Consider the following 16,877-nt stretch of genomic DNA (forward strand, 5'->3'; position numbering starts at 1 on the left):
ACAATTTTGAGCTAAAGCCTCAATTAGTTTCTCTGATGCAACAGAACTGCAAGTTTCATGGACTTCCATCAGAAGATCCTTTTCAGTTCTTAACTGAGTTCTTGCAGATCTATGATACTGTTAAGACCAACGGGGTTGATCCCGTGGTCTACAGGCTTATGCTTTTCCTTTTTGCTGTAAGAGACAGAGCTAGAATATGGTTGGACTCTCAACCTAAGGATAGCCTGAACTCTTGGGATAAGCTGGTCACGGCTTTCTTAGCCAAGTTCTTTCCTCCTCAAAAGCTTAGTAAGTTTAGAGTGGATGTTCAAACCTTCAGACAGAAAGAAGGTGAATCCCTCTATGAAGCCTGGGAGAGATATAAGCAACTGACCAAAAAGTGTCATTCTGACATGCTTTCAGAATGGACCATCCTGGATATATTCTATGATGGTATGTCTGAATTATCAAAGATGTCATTGGACCATTCTGCAGGTGGATCCATTCACCTAAAGAAAATGCCTGCAGAAGCTCAGGAACTCATTGACATGGTTGCAAATAACCAGTTTATGTACACTTCTGAGAGGAATCCTGTAAGTAATGGGACGCCTCAAAGGAAGGGAGTTCTTGAAATTGATGCTCTGAATGCCATATTGGCTCAGAACAAAATATTGACTCAGCAAGTCAATATGATTTCTCAGAGTCTGAATGGATTGCAAGCTGCATCCAACAGTACTAAAAAGGCATCTTCTGAAGAAGAAGCTTATGATCCTGAGAACCCTGCAATAGTAGAGGTGAATTACATGGGTGAACCCTATGGAAACACCTATAATCCCTCATAGAGAAATCATCCAAATTTCTCATGGAAGGATCAACAAAAGCCTCAACAAGGCTTTAATAATGGTGGAAGAAACAGGTTTAGCAATAGCAAGCCTTTTTCATCATCTACTCAGCAACAGACAGAGAATTCTAAGCAGAATCCATCTAGCTTAGTAAATGTAGTCTCTGATCTATCTAAGGCCACTTTAAGTTTCATGAATGAAACAAGGTCCTCCATTAGAAATTTGGAGGCACAAGTGGGCCAGCTGAGTAAAAGAGTCACTAAAACTCCTCCTAGTACTCTCCCAAGCAATACAGAAGAAAATCCAAAGAGAGAGTGCAAGGCCATTGATTTGACCATCATGGCCGAACCTACAAGGGAGGAGAAGGACGTGAATCCCAGTGAGGAAGACCTCCTGGGATGTTCAGTGACCAATAAGGAGTATCCCTTTGAGGAACCGAAGGAATCTGAGGCTCATCTAGAGACCATAGAGATTCCATTAAACCTCCTTCTACCCTTCATGAGCTCTGATGAGTATTCTTCTTCTGAAGAGAATGAAGGCATTACTGAAGAACAAGCTGCTAAGTACCTTGGTGCAATCATGAAGTTAAATGCCAAATTATTTGGTAATAAGACTTGGGAAGCTGAACCTCCCTTGCTCACCAATGAACTGAATGCATTGGATAGGCAGAAATTACCTCAAAAGAAACAGGATCCTGGTAAATTCCTAATTCCCTATAACATAGGCACCATGACCTTTGAGAAGGCTCTGTGTGACTTGGGGTCAGGAATAAACTTAATGCCACTCTCTGTAATGGAGAAACTTGGGATCTTTGAGGTGCAAGCAGCCAGAATCTCATTAGAGATGGCAGACAACTCAAGAAAAGAGGCCTATGGACTAGTAGAGGATGTGCTAGTAAAGGTTGAAGGCCTTTACATCGCTGCTGATTTCATAATCCTAGACACTAGGAAGGATGAGGATGAATCCATCATCCTTGGAAGACCCTTCCTGGCCACAGCAAAAGCTGTGATTGATGTGGACAGAGGAGAGTTGGTCCTTCAACTGAATGAGGACTACCTTGTGTTTAAGACTCAAGGTTCTCCTTCTGTAACTATAGAGAGGAAGCATGAAAAGCTTCTCTCACTGCAGAGTCAACCAAAGCCCCCACAGTCAAACTCTAGGTTTGGTGTTGGGAGGCCACAACCAAACTCTAAGTTTGGTGTTGAACCCCCACATTCAAACTCTAAGTTTGGTGTTGGGAGGTTCCAACCTTGCTCTGATTATCTGTGAGGCTCCATGAGAGCTCACTGTCAAGCTATTGACATTAAAGAAGCGCTTGTTGGGAGGCAACCCAATGTTATTTAATCATATCTATTTTATTTTCTTTTTGTTATTTCATGTTTTATTAGGTTGATGATCATGTGGAGTCATAAAAACTACTGAAAAATCAAAAATTGAATGAAAAATAGCATTAAAAATAGCACACCCTGGAGGAGGAGCATTCTGGCGTTTAAACGCCAGAAACAAGCATCTGCTGGCATTTAACGCCAGAAACAAGCATCTACCTGGCGTTAAACACCAGAAACAGGCTACATTTAGGTGTTTAACGCTAGAAACAAGCAGCAGTCTGGCGTTAAACGCCAGGATTGCACAGCAAGGTCGTTTTACATGCCTAATTGGAGCAGGGATGTTAAGTCATTGGCCCCACTGGATCTGTGGACCCTACAGGATCCCCACAGGATTTGTGGATCCCACAGGATCCCCACCACTTCTTCTCTCCTCTTCACACCTTTTCATAACTCTCTTCCCCAAATACCCTTCACCAATCACCTCACTCACTCTTCCCCATCATCTCTTCACCACTCACATCCATCCACTCTTCCCCATAAACCTCACCTACCTCCAAAATTCAAACTCTTTTCCCTCCCAAACCCAACCTTAATGGCCGAACCCTAAACCTTCCCCACTCCTATATAAACCACTCATTCCTTCTTCATTTTCACACATCACAACCCTTTCTTCTTACCCTTGGCCGAATACACACCTCTCTCCCTCTCCTCCATTCTTCTTCTTCTTCTTCTCCTTCTTTCCCTATTCTTTTGCTCGAGGACGAGCAAACATTTTAAGTTTGGTGTGGTAAAAAGCATTGCTTTTTATTTTTCCATAACCATTAATGGCACCTAAGACCAGAGAAACCTCAAGAAAGAGGAAATGGAAGGCAATTGCTTCCACCTCTGAGTCATGAGAGATGGAGAGATTCATCTCAAAGGTCCATCAAGACCACTTCTATGAAGTTGTGGCCAAGAAGAAAGTGATCCCTGAGGTTCCTTTCAAGCTCAAAAAGAATGAGTATCCGGAGATCCGACTTGAGATCCAAAGAAGAGGTTGGGAAGTTCTCACCAACCCCATTCAACAAGTCAGGATCCTAATGGTTCAAGAGTTCTATGCAAACGCATGGATCACTAGGAACCATGATCAAAGTGTGAACCCAAATCCAAAGCATTGGCTTACCATGGTTCGGGGGAAATACTTAGATTTCAGTCTGGAAAATGTAAGGCTGGCGTTCAACTTGCCAATGATGGAAGAAAACACACGGCCCTACACTATAAGGGTCAACTTTGATCAAAGGTTGGACCAAGTCCTCATGGACATATGTGTAGAAGGAGCTCAATAGAAGGTTGACTCAAGAGGCAAGCCGGTTCAATTGAGAAGACTAGACCTTAAGCCTGTAGCTAAAGAATGGTTGGAGTTCATTCAATGCTCAATCATTCCTACTAGCAACCGATCTGAAGTTACTGTAGACCGGGCCATCATGATCCATAGTATCATGATTGGGGAGGAAGTAGAGGTTCATAAGATTATACCTCAAGAACTCTAAAAGGTGGCTGACAAGTCCTCCACTTTAGCAAGGTTAGCCTTTCCTCACCTCATTTGCCATCTATGCAATTCGGCTGGGATTGACATAGAGGGAGACATCCTCATTGATGAGGATAAGCACATCACTAAGAAAAGGATGGAGCAAATAAGAGATCATGGACCTCAATAAGAGTATGAGGAAATTCCTCACCATGAAATCCCTGAGATGCCTCATGGGATGCCCTTCCCTCCACAAAACTATTGGGAGCAAATCAACACTTCCCTAGGAGAATTAAGTTCCAACATGGGACAACTAAGGATGGAGCACCAAGAGCACTCCATCATCCTCCATGAAATTAGAGAAGATCAAAGAGCTATGATGGAGGAGCAACAAAGACAAGGAAGAGACATAGAGGAGCTCAAGAGCACCATTGGTTCTTCAAGAAGAGGAAGATGTCACCCTCACTAAGGTGGACCCATTCCTTAATCTCCTTGTTCTTACTTTCTGTTTTTTGTTTACTATGCTTCATGTTTATTTATGTTTGTGTCTTTACTATATGATCATTAGTGTCTAAGTGTCTATGTCTTAAAGCTATGAATGTCCTATGAATCCATCACCTCTCTTAAATGAAAAATGTTCTAAAAACAAAAGAACAAGAAGTACAAGGTTTTGAATTCATCCTTGAAACTAGTTTAATTATTTTGATGTGGTGACAATACTTTTTGTTTTTTGAATGAATGCTTAAATAGTGCATATGTCTTTTGAAATTGTGGTTTATGAATGTTAAATATGTTGGCTCTTGAAAGAATGATGAAAAAGGAGAAATGTTATTTGATGATCTAAAAAATCATAAAATTGATTCTTGAAGCAAGAAAAAGCAGTGAATACAAAGCTTGCAGAAAAAAAAAGAAAGAAAAATGGCAAAAAAAAGAGAAAGAAAAAGAAAAAGCAAGAAGAAAAAGCCAAAAGCTCTTTAAACCAAAAGGCAAGGGTAATAAAAAGGATCCAAGGCTTTAAGCATCAGTGGATATGAGGGCCTAAAGGAATAAAATCCTGGCCTAAGCGGCTAAACCAAGCTGTCCCTAACCATGTGCTTGTGGCGTGAAGGTGTCAAGTGAAAACTTGAGACTGAGCGGTTAAAGTCAAGGTCCAAAGCAAAAAAAAGAGAGTGTGCTTAAGAACCCCGGACACCTCTAATTTGGGACTTCAGCAAAACTGAGTCACAATCTGAAAAGGTTCACCCAGTTATGTGTCTGTGGCATTTATGTATCCGGTGGTAATACTGGAAAACAAAGTGCTTAGGGCCACGACCAAGACTCATAAAGTAGCTGTGTTCAAGAATCAACATACTGAACTAGGAGAATCAATAACACTATCTAAATTCTAAGTTCCTATAGATGCCAATCATTCTGAACTTCAATGGATAAAGTGAGGTGCCAAAACTATTCAAGAGGCAAAAAGCTATTAGTCCCGCTCATCTGATTGGAGCTAAGTTTCATTGATATTTTGGAATTTATAGTATATTCTCTTCTTTTTATCCTATTTGATTTTCAGTTGCTTGGGGACAAGCAACAATTTAAGTTTGGTGTTGTGATGAGCGGATAATTTATACGCTTTTTGGCATTGTTTTTACATAGTTTTTAGTATGATTTAGTTAGTTTTTAATATATTTTTATTATTTTTTAAATAAAATTCACATTTCTGGACTTTACTATGAGTTTGTGTGTTTTTCTGTGATTTCAGGTATTTTCTGGCTGAAATTGAGGGACTTGAGCAAAAATCAGATTCAGAGGTTGAAGAAGGACTGCAGATGCTGTTGGATTCTGACCTCCCTGCACTCAAAGTAGATTTTTTGGAGCTACAGAACTTCATATGACGAGCTCTCAATTGCGTTGGAAAGTAGACATCCAGGGCTTTCCAGAAATATATAATAGTCCATACTTTGCCCGAGTTTAGACGACGCAAATTGGCGTTCAACGCCAGCTCCTTGCCTTATTCTGGAGTCAAACGCCAGAAACAGGTTGCAAAGTGGAGTTAAACGCCAGAAATAGGTTATAAACTGGCGTTTAACTCTAAGAAAGACCTCTCCACGTGAAAGCTTCAATGCTCAGCCCAAGCACACACCAAGTGGGCCCCGGAAGTGGATTTCTGCATCATTTACCTATTTCTGTAACCCTAGTAACTAGTTTAGCATAAATAGAACTCTTTACTATTGTATTGGGGCCCTTTTCCCTTAATTTTGAATTCATATGCCATTTGGGGAGGCTGGCCATTTGGCCATGCCTGGACCTTGTTCTTATGTATTTTCAACGGTAGAGTTTCTATACACCATAGATTAAGGTGTGGAGCTCTGCTGTTCTTCATGAATTAATGCAAAGTACTATTGTTTTTCTATTCAACTCAAGCCTATTTCTTATCTAAGATATACACTTGTTCTTCAACCTGAGGAAGGTGATGATCCGTGACACTCATCACCATTCTCACCCATGAACGCGTGCCTGACAACCACTTCCGTTCTACTTGCAATCGCTTAAGTGCATATCTCTTAGCCTTCTGGTTCATGACGCATGGTTACCTCGCCTGACAACCGAGCCTTCCATTCCATGAGATCAGAGTCTTCGTGGTATAGGCTAGAATTATTGGCGGCCATTCTTGAGATCCGGAAAGTCTAAACCTTGTCTGTGGTATTCCGAGTAGGATCTGGGAAGGGATGGCTGTGACGAGCTTCAAACTCACGAGTGCTGGGCATAGTGACAGACGCAAAAGGATGACTGAATCCTATTCCAGTATGATCAAGAACTGACAGATGAATAGCCGTGCGGTGACAACGCATTTTGGACCATTTTCACTGAGATGACGGGATGTAGCCATTGACAACGGTGATGCCCTGCATAAGCTTACCATGGAAGGGAGTAGGAATGATAGGATGAAGACAGCAGGAAAGCAGAGGTTCAGAAAGAACGAAAGCATCTCTATACGCTTATCTGAAATTCTCACCAGTGAATTACATAAGTATCTCTATCCTAGTTTATATTTTAATTATGTTTTAATTATCAATTCTCTATAACCATCTGAATCCGCCTGACTGAGATTTACAAGGTGACCATAGCTTGCTTCAAGCAGACAATCTCCGTGGGATCGACCCTTACTCACGTAATGTTTATTACTTGGACGACCCAGTGCACTTGCTGGTTAGTTGTGCGAAGTTGTGACAAAGTGTGTGAATTACGTTCCGAGCACCAAGTTTTTGGCGCCATTGTTAAGGATCACAATTTCGTGCACCAAGCAGCATGATCAGTATAAATAATGACCTTAGATCCTACTAAGTAGGATCTAAACTTGTCAATGGCATAAACCACTTCAAGTAGCTCCTTTTCTATAGTAGTGTAATTTTTCTGCGCATCATTTAATACGCGACTAGCATAGTAGATGACATGCAGAAGCTTGTCATGTCTCTGACCTAGGACTGCGCCAATTGCATGATCACTTGCATTACACATTAGCTCAAACAGCAAGTCCCAGTTGGGTGCAGAGATGATAGGAGCACTGATAAGCTTGGCCATCAGAGTTTCAAAGGCATGCAGGCATTCTTGATCAAAGACGAATGGAACATCAGTGGCCAAGAGATTGCACATGGATTTGGCGATTTTAGAGAAATCTTTTATGAACCGCCTGTAGAATCTTGCATGTCCTAGGAAGCTTCTGATAGCCTTAACACTAGTAGGTGGAGGCAAGCGTTCGATCACTTCCACCTTAGCTTGATCCACTTCTATCCCTTTGTTTGAGATCCGATGCCCAAGAACAATGCCTTCAGTTACCATGAAGTGGCATTTCTCCCAGTTTAGAACTAGGTTTGTTTCTTGGCATCTTTTTAGGACCAGGGTCAGATGATCAAGACAGGAGTCAAATGAGTCTCCATAAACAGAGAAGTCGTCCATGAATACTTCAAGGAACTTCTCTACCATGTCAGAGAAGATGGATAACATACATCTCTGAAAGGTGGCAGGTGCATTGCACAGGCCAAATGGCATTCGTCTATAGGCGAATACCCTGAAGGACATGTGAATGCTATTTTCTCTTGAACTTGTGGATCTACTACTATTTGATTGTACCCAGAATATCCATCCAAAAAATAATAAAAAGCAAGACCTGCTACCTCTCTAGCATTTGGTCAATGAAGGGTAAAGGAAAGTGATCTTTCCTGATGGCGTCATTGAGTTTTCTGTAATCAATGCACATACGCCACCCTGTAACTGTCCTTTTTGGGATTAGCTCATTCTTGTTATTGTGAACCACTGTCATTCCACTTTTCTTAGAAATAACTTCGACAGGGCTCACCCATGGGCTGTCAGAAATGGGATAAATAATCCCAGCCTCATAGAGTTTAGTGACCTCCTTCTGCACTACTTCCTTCATGGATGGGTTCAATCGCCTCTATGGTTGTACCATTGGTTTGGCATTATCCTCCAGCCGGATTTTATGCATGCATCGGGCAGGGCTAATGCCCTTAAAGTCATTGATAGACCACCCAAGGGCAGTCCTATGGGTTTTAAGCACCTGAACTAGTGCTTCTTCTTCCTGTGGCTCTAGTGTAGAGCTTATGATCACAGGATAGGTATCTTCCTCTCCCAGAAATGCATATTTTAGGGAGGGGGATAATGGCTTAAGCTCAAGCTTAGGAGGCTTCTCCTTTTTCTCAGAGGTTTCTAGTGGTTCCTCTGAATTAGGCTGAGTATCATTGAGGATATCGTCAAGCCTGTCCTTAGAGCTTTTGTCCATATTGACTTCTTCCACCAGGGAATCAATGAAGTCAATGCTCAGGCATTCCTCAGGAATGTCTGGATGCTGCATAGCTGGTGCGCAGAAATTGTGATTACACTTTGATTATGTAAAATTCATTGCTCTTTCTTTCCCTGGTAATGGCGCAAAAAACATGATGCCAATACCATGGTTCACAACTTCGCACAACTAACTAGCAAGTGCACTGGGTCGTCCAAGTAATACCTTACGTGAGTAAGGGTCGAATCCTACGGAGATTGTTGGTATGAAGCAAGCTATGGTCACCTTGTAAATCTCAGTCAGGCGGATATAAAATAATAATGGGGTTTTCGAAATTAATAATAAAATAGGGATAGAAATACTTATGTAAATCATTGGTGAGAATTTCAGATAAGCGAATAGAGATGCTTTCGTTCCTCTGAACCTCTGCTTTCCTGCTATCTTCATCCAATCAGTCTTACTCCTTTCCATGGCTGGCTTTATGTAATGCGTCCCATTGTCAATGGCTACTTTCGGTCTTCTCTCGGGAAAATGATCCAAATGCCCTGTCACGGCACGGCTAATCGTCTGGAGGCATCACCCTTGTCAATGGTTACATCCTATCCTCTCAGTGAACATGGTCAACGCACCCTGTCACGGCACGGCTATTCATCTGTCGGTTCTCGATCATGCTGGAATAGGATTACTATCCTTTTGCGTCTGTCACTACGCCCAGCAATCGCGAGTTTGAAGCTTGTCACAGTCATTCAATCATTGAATCCTACTCGGAATACCACAGACAAGGTTTAGACTTTCTGGATTCTCTTGAATGCCGCCATCATTCTAGCTTATACCACGAAGATTCCGATTAAGAGATCTAAGAGATACTCATTCAATCTAATGTAGAACGGAAGTGGTTATCAGGCACGCGTTCATAGGGAATGATGATGATTGTCACGTTCATCACATTTAGGTTGAAGTGCGAATGAATATCTTAGAAGCGAAATAAGATGAATTGAATAGAAAACAGTAGTACTTTGCATTAATCTTTGAGGAACAGCAGAGCTCCACACCTTAATCTATGGAGTGTAGAAACTCTACCGTTGAAAATACATAAGTGATAATGGAGTTCATTGGTCTCGGCCCCAGAGGGGAACCGGAGTAACCAAGACTCTGAATACAATGATAAAAAGTTCTATTTATAATAAACTAGTCACTAGGGTTTACAGAAGTAAGTAATTGATGCATAAATCCACTTCCGGGGCCCACTTAGTGTGTGCTTGGGCTGAGCTTTAACTTTCCACATGCAGAGGCCATTTGTGGAGTTGAACGCCAGGTTTTGATCCATTTCTGGCGTTCAACTCTGGTTTTTGATCCATTTCTGGCGCTGAACTCCAGAATTGGGCAGAGAGCTGGCGTTGAACGCCAGTTTCCATCGTCTAAACTCGGGAAAAGTATGGACTATTATATATTTCTGGAAAGCCCTGGTTGTCTACTTTCCAATGCAATTGGAAGTGCGCCATTTTGAGTTCTGTAGCTCCAGAAAATCCAATTTGAGTGCAGGGAGGTCAGAATCCAACAGCATCAGCAGTCCTTCTTCAACCTCTGAATCTGATTTCTGCTCAAGTCCCTCAATTTCAGCCAGAAAATACCTGAAATCACAGAAAAACACACAAACTCATAGTAAAGTCCAGAAATGTGAATTTAACATAAAAACTAATGAAAACATCCCTAAAAGTAACTAGATTCTACTAAAAACATACTAAAAACAATGCCAAAAAGCGTATAAATTATCCGCTCATCACAACACCAAACTTAAATTGTTGCTTGTCCCCAAGCAACTGAAAATCAAATAGGATAAAAAGAAGAGAATATACTATAAATTCCAAACTATCAATGAAACATAGCTCCAATCAAATGAGCGGGACTTATAGCTTTTTGCCTCTTGAATAGTTTTGGCATCTCACTTTATCCATTGAGGTTCAGAATAATTGGCATCTATAGGAACTCAGAGTTTAGATAGTGTTATTGACTCTCCTAGTTCAGTATGATGATTTTTGAACACAGCTATTTCATGAGTCTTGGCCGTGGCCCTAAGCACTTTGTTTTCCAGTATTACCACCGGATACATAAATGCCACAGACACATAATTGGGTGAATTTTTTCAGATTTTGACTCAGCTTTGCTAAAGTCCCCAATTAGAGGTGTCCAGGGTTCTTAAGCACACTCTTTTTTTTGCTTTGGACCTTGACTTTAACCGCTCAGTCTCAAGTTTTCACTTGACACCTACACGCCACAAGCACATGGTTAGGGACAGCTTGGTTTAGCCGCTTAGACCAGGATTTTATTCCTTTAGGCCCTCCTATCCACTGATGCTCAAAGCCTTGGTATCCTTTTTATTTTCCCTTGCCTTTTGGTTTTAAGGGTTATTGGCTTTTTGCTCTTGCCTCTTGGTTTTAAGAGCTTTTGGCTTTTTCTTCTTGCTTTTTCTTTTTCTATTTTTTTTCGCCTATATTTTTTTTTCTGCAAGCTTTGTTCTTTGCTGCTTTTTCTTGCTTCAAGAATCATTTTTATGATTTTTCAGATTATCAAATAACATGTCTCCTAGTCATCATTCTTTCAAGAGCCAACATATTTAACATTCTTAAACAACAACTTCAAAAGACATATGCACTGTTCAAGCATTCATTCAGAAAACAAGAAGCATTGTCACCACATCAATATAATTAAACTAAGTTCAAGGATAAATTCGAAACTCATGTACTTCTTGTTCTTTTGAATTAAAAAATTTTTCATTTAAGAGAGGTGATGGATTCATAGGACATTCATAACTTTAAGACAGAGTTACTAACTACTAATGATCATGTAATGAAGACACAAACATGGATAGGCACATAACATAGAAAACGAAAAACAGAAGAAATAAGAACAAGGAATGAATACACCTTAGTGATGGTGGCGTTTCCTTTTTGAGGAACCAATGATGTCCTTGAGCTCTTCTATGTATCTTCCTTGTCTTTGTTGCTCCTCCTTCATTGCTTTTTGATCTTCTCTAATTTCATGAAGGATGATGGAGTGATCTTGGTGTTCCACCCTTAGTTGCTTCCAATAATTGTGTGGAAGAAAATGTATCCCCTGAGGTATCTCAGGGATCTCTTGATTTGCAGTCAAATGTTCTACCACTGAGCTATAGACCCTTGATGGAAGCTTTTGTCTTCCCTTTCCTCTTTCTAGAGGTTTCTCTGGCCTTAGTTGCCATCAATGGTTATGGAAAGAAACAAAAAAGCTTTGCTTTTACCACACCAAACTTAGAATGTTGCTCGCCCTCGAGCAAAAGAAGAAGGAATAGAAGAAGAAGAAGAAGATATGGAGGAGATGGAGGGAGGTGTGTTTTCGGCCATATGGGTGGGATTGGGTGGGAAAGAGATGTTGAGTGGTAAAGGGTTAATAGGGAAGAGTGTTTATTGGGAATAGAGGATGATTGAGAAGAGAGAAGAGAGTGAGTGGAGGTAGGTGGGGATCCTGTAGGGTCCACAGATCCTGAGGTGATCCTGTGGGGTCCACAAATCCTGAGGTGTTCAAGGAATTACAACCTTGCACCAAATTAGGCATGTAAAATGCCCTTGCACACAACTCTGGGCGTTCAGCGCCAGGTTGGTGCCCATTTTGGGCGTTCAGCGCCAGAACCATGCTCTGTTCTGGCATTGAACGCCAGGCAAGTGCTTCCTCTAGGGTGTGATTTTTCTTCTGCTGTTTTTGATTCCGTTTTCAATTTTTATTTTTATTTTGTGACTCCACATGATCAAGAACCTATAAAGACATATAACTAAGAAAAATATAGTTAGATAAATAAAAATTGGGTTGCCTCCCAACAAGCGCTTCTTTAATGTCAATAGCTTGACAGTGGGCTCTCATGGAGCCTCACAGATGTTCAGAGCATTGTTGAGACCCTCCAACACCAAACTTAGAGTTTGGAATATGGGAGTTCAACACCAAACTTAGAGTTTGGTTGTGGCCTCCCAACACCAAACTTAGAGTTTGACTGTGGGGGCTTTGTTTGACTCTGTTTTGAGAGAAGCTTTTTCTGCTTCCTCTCCATGGATGCAGAGAGAGATCCTTGAGTTGTAAACACAAGGTTGCCCTTATTTAATTGAAGGATCAATTCTTCTCTGTCTACATCAATCACAGCTCTTGCTGTGGCTAGGAAAGGTCTTCCTAGGATGATGGATTCATCCTCTTCCTTTCCATTATCCAAGACTATGAAATCAGCAGGGATGTAAAGGCCTTCAACCTTTACTAACACGTCCTCTACTTGTCCATAAGCCTGTTTTCTGGAATTATCTGCCATTTCTAATGAGATTTTAGCAGCTTGCACCCCATAGATTCCCAGTTTCTCTATTACAGAGAGGGGCATGAGGTTTATCGCTGAACCAAGGTCACACAGAGCTTTAAAGATCATGGTGCCTATGGTGTAGGGTATTAAGAACTTTCCAGGATCCTGTCTCTTCTGAGGCAATGTCAGTTGATCCAGATCACTTAGTTCATTGGTGAACAAGGGATGTTCATCTTCCCAAGTTTCAATACCAAATAATTTGGCATTCAGCTTCAAGATTGCACCAAGAAACTTGGCAGTTTGCTCTTCAGTAACATCCTCATTCTCTTCAGAAGAGGAATACTCATCAGAGCTTATGAAGGGCATAAGGAGGTTTAATGGAATCTCTATGGTCTCTAGATGAGCCTCAGAGTCCTTTGGTTCCTCAGAGGGAAGCTCCTTATTGATCACTGGACGTCCCAGGAGGTCTTCCTCCTTGGGATTCACGTCCTCCTCTCCCTCTTTGGGTTCGGCCATTTTGGTTATGTCAATGGCCTTGCACTCTCCTTTTGGATTTTCTTCTGTATTGCTTGGGAGAGTACTAGGAGGGATTTCAGTGATTCTTTTACTCAGCTGGCCCACTTGTGCTTCCAAATTTCTAATGGAGGATCTTGTTTCATTCATGAAGCTCACAGTGGCCTTAGATAGATCAGAGACTAGATTTGCTAAGCTAGATGGATTCTGCTCAGAATTCTCTGTCTGTTGCTGAGTGGATGATGGAAAAGGCTTGCTATTGCTAAACCTGTTTCTTCCACCATTATTAAAGCCTTGTTGAGGCTTTTGATCCTTCCATGAGAAATTTGGATGATTTCTCCATGATGGATTATAGGTGTTTCCATAAGGTTCACCCATGTAATTTACCTCTGCTATTGCAGGGTTCTCAGGATCATAAGTTTCTTCTTCAGGAGAAGCCTCTTGAGTACTGTTGGATGCAGCTTGCATTCCATTCAGACTCTGAGAAATCATATTGACTTGCTGAGTCAATATTTTATTCTGAGCCAATATGGCATTCAGAGTATCAATTTCAAGAACTCCCTTCTTCATAGGCATCCCATTACTCACAGGATTCCTCTCATAAGTGTACATAAACTGGTTATTAGCAACCATGTCAATGAGTTCTTGAGCTTCTGCAGGCGTTTTCTTTAGGTGAATGGATCCACCTGCAGAAGTATCCAATGACATCTTTGATAGCTCAGATAAACCATCATAGAATATATCCAGGATGGTCCATTCTGAAAGCATGTCAGAAGGACACTTTTTGGTCAGCTGTTTGTATCTTTCCCAAGCTTCATAGAGGGATTCACCTTCTTTCTGTCTGAAGGTTTGAACATCCACTCTAAGTTTGCTCAGCTTTTGAGGAGGAAAGTGTAAATCATGTTGTTTGTATGCGAAGTTTGTATTCGTAGGTTTTGATGAATGACAAACCAACAAAAGACATGAAAGACAAACCAACAAACAACTTGAATGAACAAGCATGTTGAAAGATCAACCAACATTCAACGTTGAGGAATGAAGAGTTGAAAGCAACACAACAACAACAAGAAACTCAAGTCCACAACATTTGAAGACAAGTATAGTGTCTTAGGACTTAGGTAACTTCTTGTTAAGAACCAATTGCTAAATCTCTCAACACACACTCACAAAATGTTTTGATGCACATCTTGCAATTCGATGCTAGCCAAATGGTTTAAAAACTTGTTTTCAAAGGTACAAAAGCATAGGAATTGACTCCAACAAGTTTGAGATCGATCCTAAGCATTTTGAAGTGATTTTAAGCCATTCTTTAAGGTTTGCATCGATGCACACTCATCTTGCATCGATGCAAAACATGCAACGACTTGTTGCATCGATGCAAAGATGTTTGCATCGATGCAACCTAGCTGGAAATTCAAATTTCAGCTTCAAAGACACATTTGCATCGATGCAAAGTGTTATGCATCGATGCAAATGATTCAAAAACATAAAAAACGGCTAGTTTTATCAAAACGGCTCCATCCCATTAACTCCCCAACGTTTCTAAGGTTTGGGGAGTCTATAAATAGATGGATTGAAGCCTTATTTCACACAAGTGAGTATTTGCAAACTATCTTGTTCATATTCTTTCATTCTACACATTTTTAAGGTGTTATAATACACAATTTGAGAGAGCAATATCAATTGGTTCAATAGTTCTAAACTTGTAATCATACACTCTTCTAGAGAGTACTCATTTCATCTCAACAATTCTTTGAGAATTGTTTTCTTGTAACACTTTGTAAATTGGAGTGTGATCTCCAAGGTTGAGTCAAGAGTTATAAACACTATAGTCGGTGAGGATACCAAAGAAGTATACTAAGTACTCAAGGCAAATCTTAGAGGAGGTATCTCTAAGTGGAGTGGGTTAGTATACGAGTGGTGATCATATACCGTGAGGTGTTAGAAACTAAGGACTCGGATTGTAAAAGGTTTTGCGCGAGCACCTTGAAGCTTGGCAATAGTGGAACTTCTCAATAGCGATTGAGAAAGAAAGTGGACGTAGGACAAGGATTGTGCCGAACCACTCTAAATAGCGTTTGCATCTCTCCAAACTCATCTCTTCAATATTATTGTCTTTTACCTTTGAGCAAATAAATTGTGATCGAAAAGTAGCTTCGTAAGTACTTAAGGAATAGCTTAAGTCCGATTGGTGAAAAGCTTGATCAATTTATTTGAGTTGGTGTCTATTGGAAAGTAAAAGCTCCTTATAAATGCTTAGCAATTGAGTTAAGCTCTTGGAAAAATACTAGTACAATAACACTTTTGTATATTGTCTTTAACTTTCGCAAAAAGATTCATTGTTGTTGCAATACTCAATTCACCCCCCCTCTTGAGTAATTGTGCATAGGTTCTACAAGTGGCATCAGAGCTTAACCCTTTGAAAGACTTAACAGTTTAAGGGAAAAGATCATGGCAAGCACAAGCTTTAACAACAACAACACTAGTGAAGGTAACTCAACCGCTAGACCTCCTCTTTTTAGCGGAACAAATTACTCTTATTGGAAAAATAAGATGAGAATTTGGATCCGTTCTCAAGATGTGAGAATTTGGAAAGTGATTGAGAATGGAAATCACATTCCAACAAAGACAACAAGCGCTAAAGAAGGAGAAGTCTCCGTCTTAAAGCTGTACCGAAAGGAGAAAATGAATATAGTGACGATGATTGGAAGAAAGTGGCAATGAATGATAAAGCCATCAACTTCATTCATTGTGCACTTAACGAGCATGATTATATGAAGATCTCTACATGTGAAACCGCTAAAGAGATTTGGGATAAACTCCAAATCACTTACGAAGGAACCGACCACGTTAAAGAATCAAAGGTATTTATGTTGGTTCATGAATGGGAAAATTTTAAAATGAAAGATGAAGAGAGCATTGAAGAAGCTCTTGAAAGACTCTCCAAGATCTTCAACAACCTAAGCATGCTTGGCACAAAATACAATGATAAACAAATTGTGACCAAGGTGCTTACAAGCCTTACACCAAAATGGAACTCCAAAGTGAACGCCATTGTGGAAGGAAGGCTCTATGATCAACTTACATTTGATCAACTACGAGGTAATCTTCTCACCTATGAAATGACTATGCTAAATAGACAAAAAGGTGAAGAAAGCAAGAAGAAAAGTCTCGCCCTTAAAACAACATCACTACAAGAAGAGAGTGATGATAATGAAGAAGAAGGAGATGAAGAATTTGCACTCTTATTAAAAAGATTCAATAAGTTTGCAATGAAGAAAAACTTCAAGAGCAAAACAAAAGTACCAAAATGCTATGAGTGTGGAGAAGTTGGACACATTAAACCCAATTGTCCAAAACTTCAAAAGGAGGACAAAAACAAGAAATTTAAGAAGAAGGAGAAAGCATACATATCATGGGAGAACGAGGATGAATCCGACTCCGATGACGACGAGGTTGCAAATCTTTGCTTAATGGCAAGCGAAGAAAAGGTTAGTAATGACAACTCCACTTCTTTTAATTTACAAGATGAATATGATGCCTTACTTGAGGTGTACACAAAACTTACCCAAGAATATTCTCTCCTAAAGAAAAAGAATATGGATCTTTTAAAACA

The 16,877-nt window shown here is 40.4% G+C and overlaps 1 non-coding gene across 1 annotated transcript; it reads right to left on the bottom strand.

Moving 5' to 3' along the window:
- Positions 1–290: 290 nt before the first annotated feature.
- Positions 291–394, bottom strand: LOC112739471 (small nucleolar RNA R71). The gene has a single exon (XR_003170406.1). It is a non-coding gene; the product is annotated as a small nucleolar RNA R71 (small nucleolar RNA).
- Positions 395–16,877: the final 16,483 nt, after the last annotated feature.

The sequence above is a fragment of the Arachis hypogaea genome, chromosome 13 (assembly GCF_003086295.3).
Source record: "Arachis hypogaea cultivar Tifrunner chromosome 13, arahy.Tifrunner.gnm2.J5K5, whole genome shotgun sequence".
In the NCBI taxonomy this organism is placed as follows: domain Eukaryota; kingdom Viridiplantae; phylum Streptophyta; class Magnoliopsida; order Fabales; family Fabaceae; genus Arachis; species Arachis hypogaea.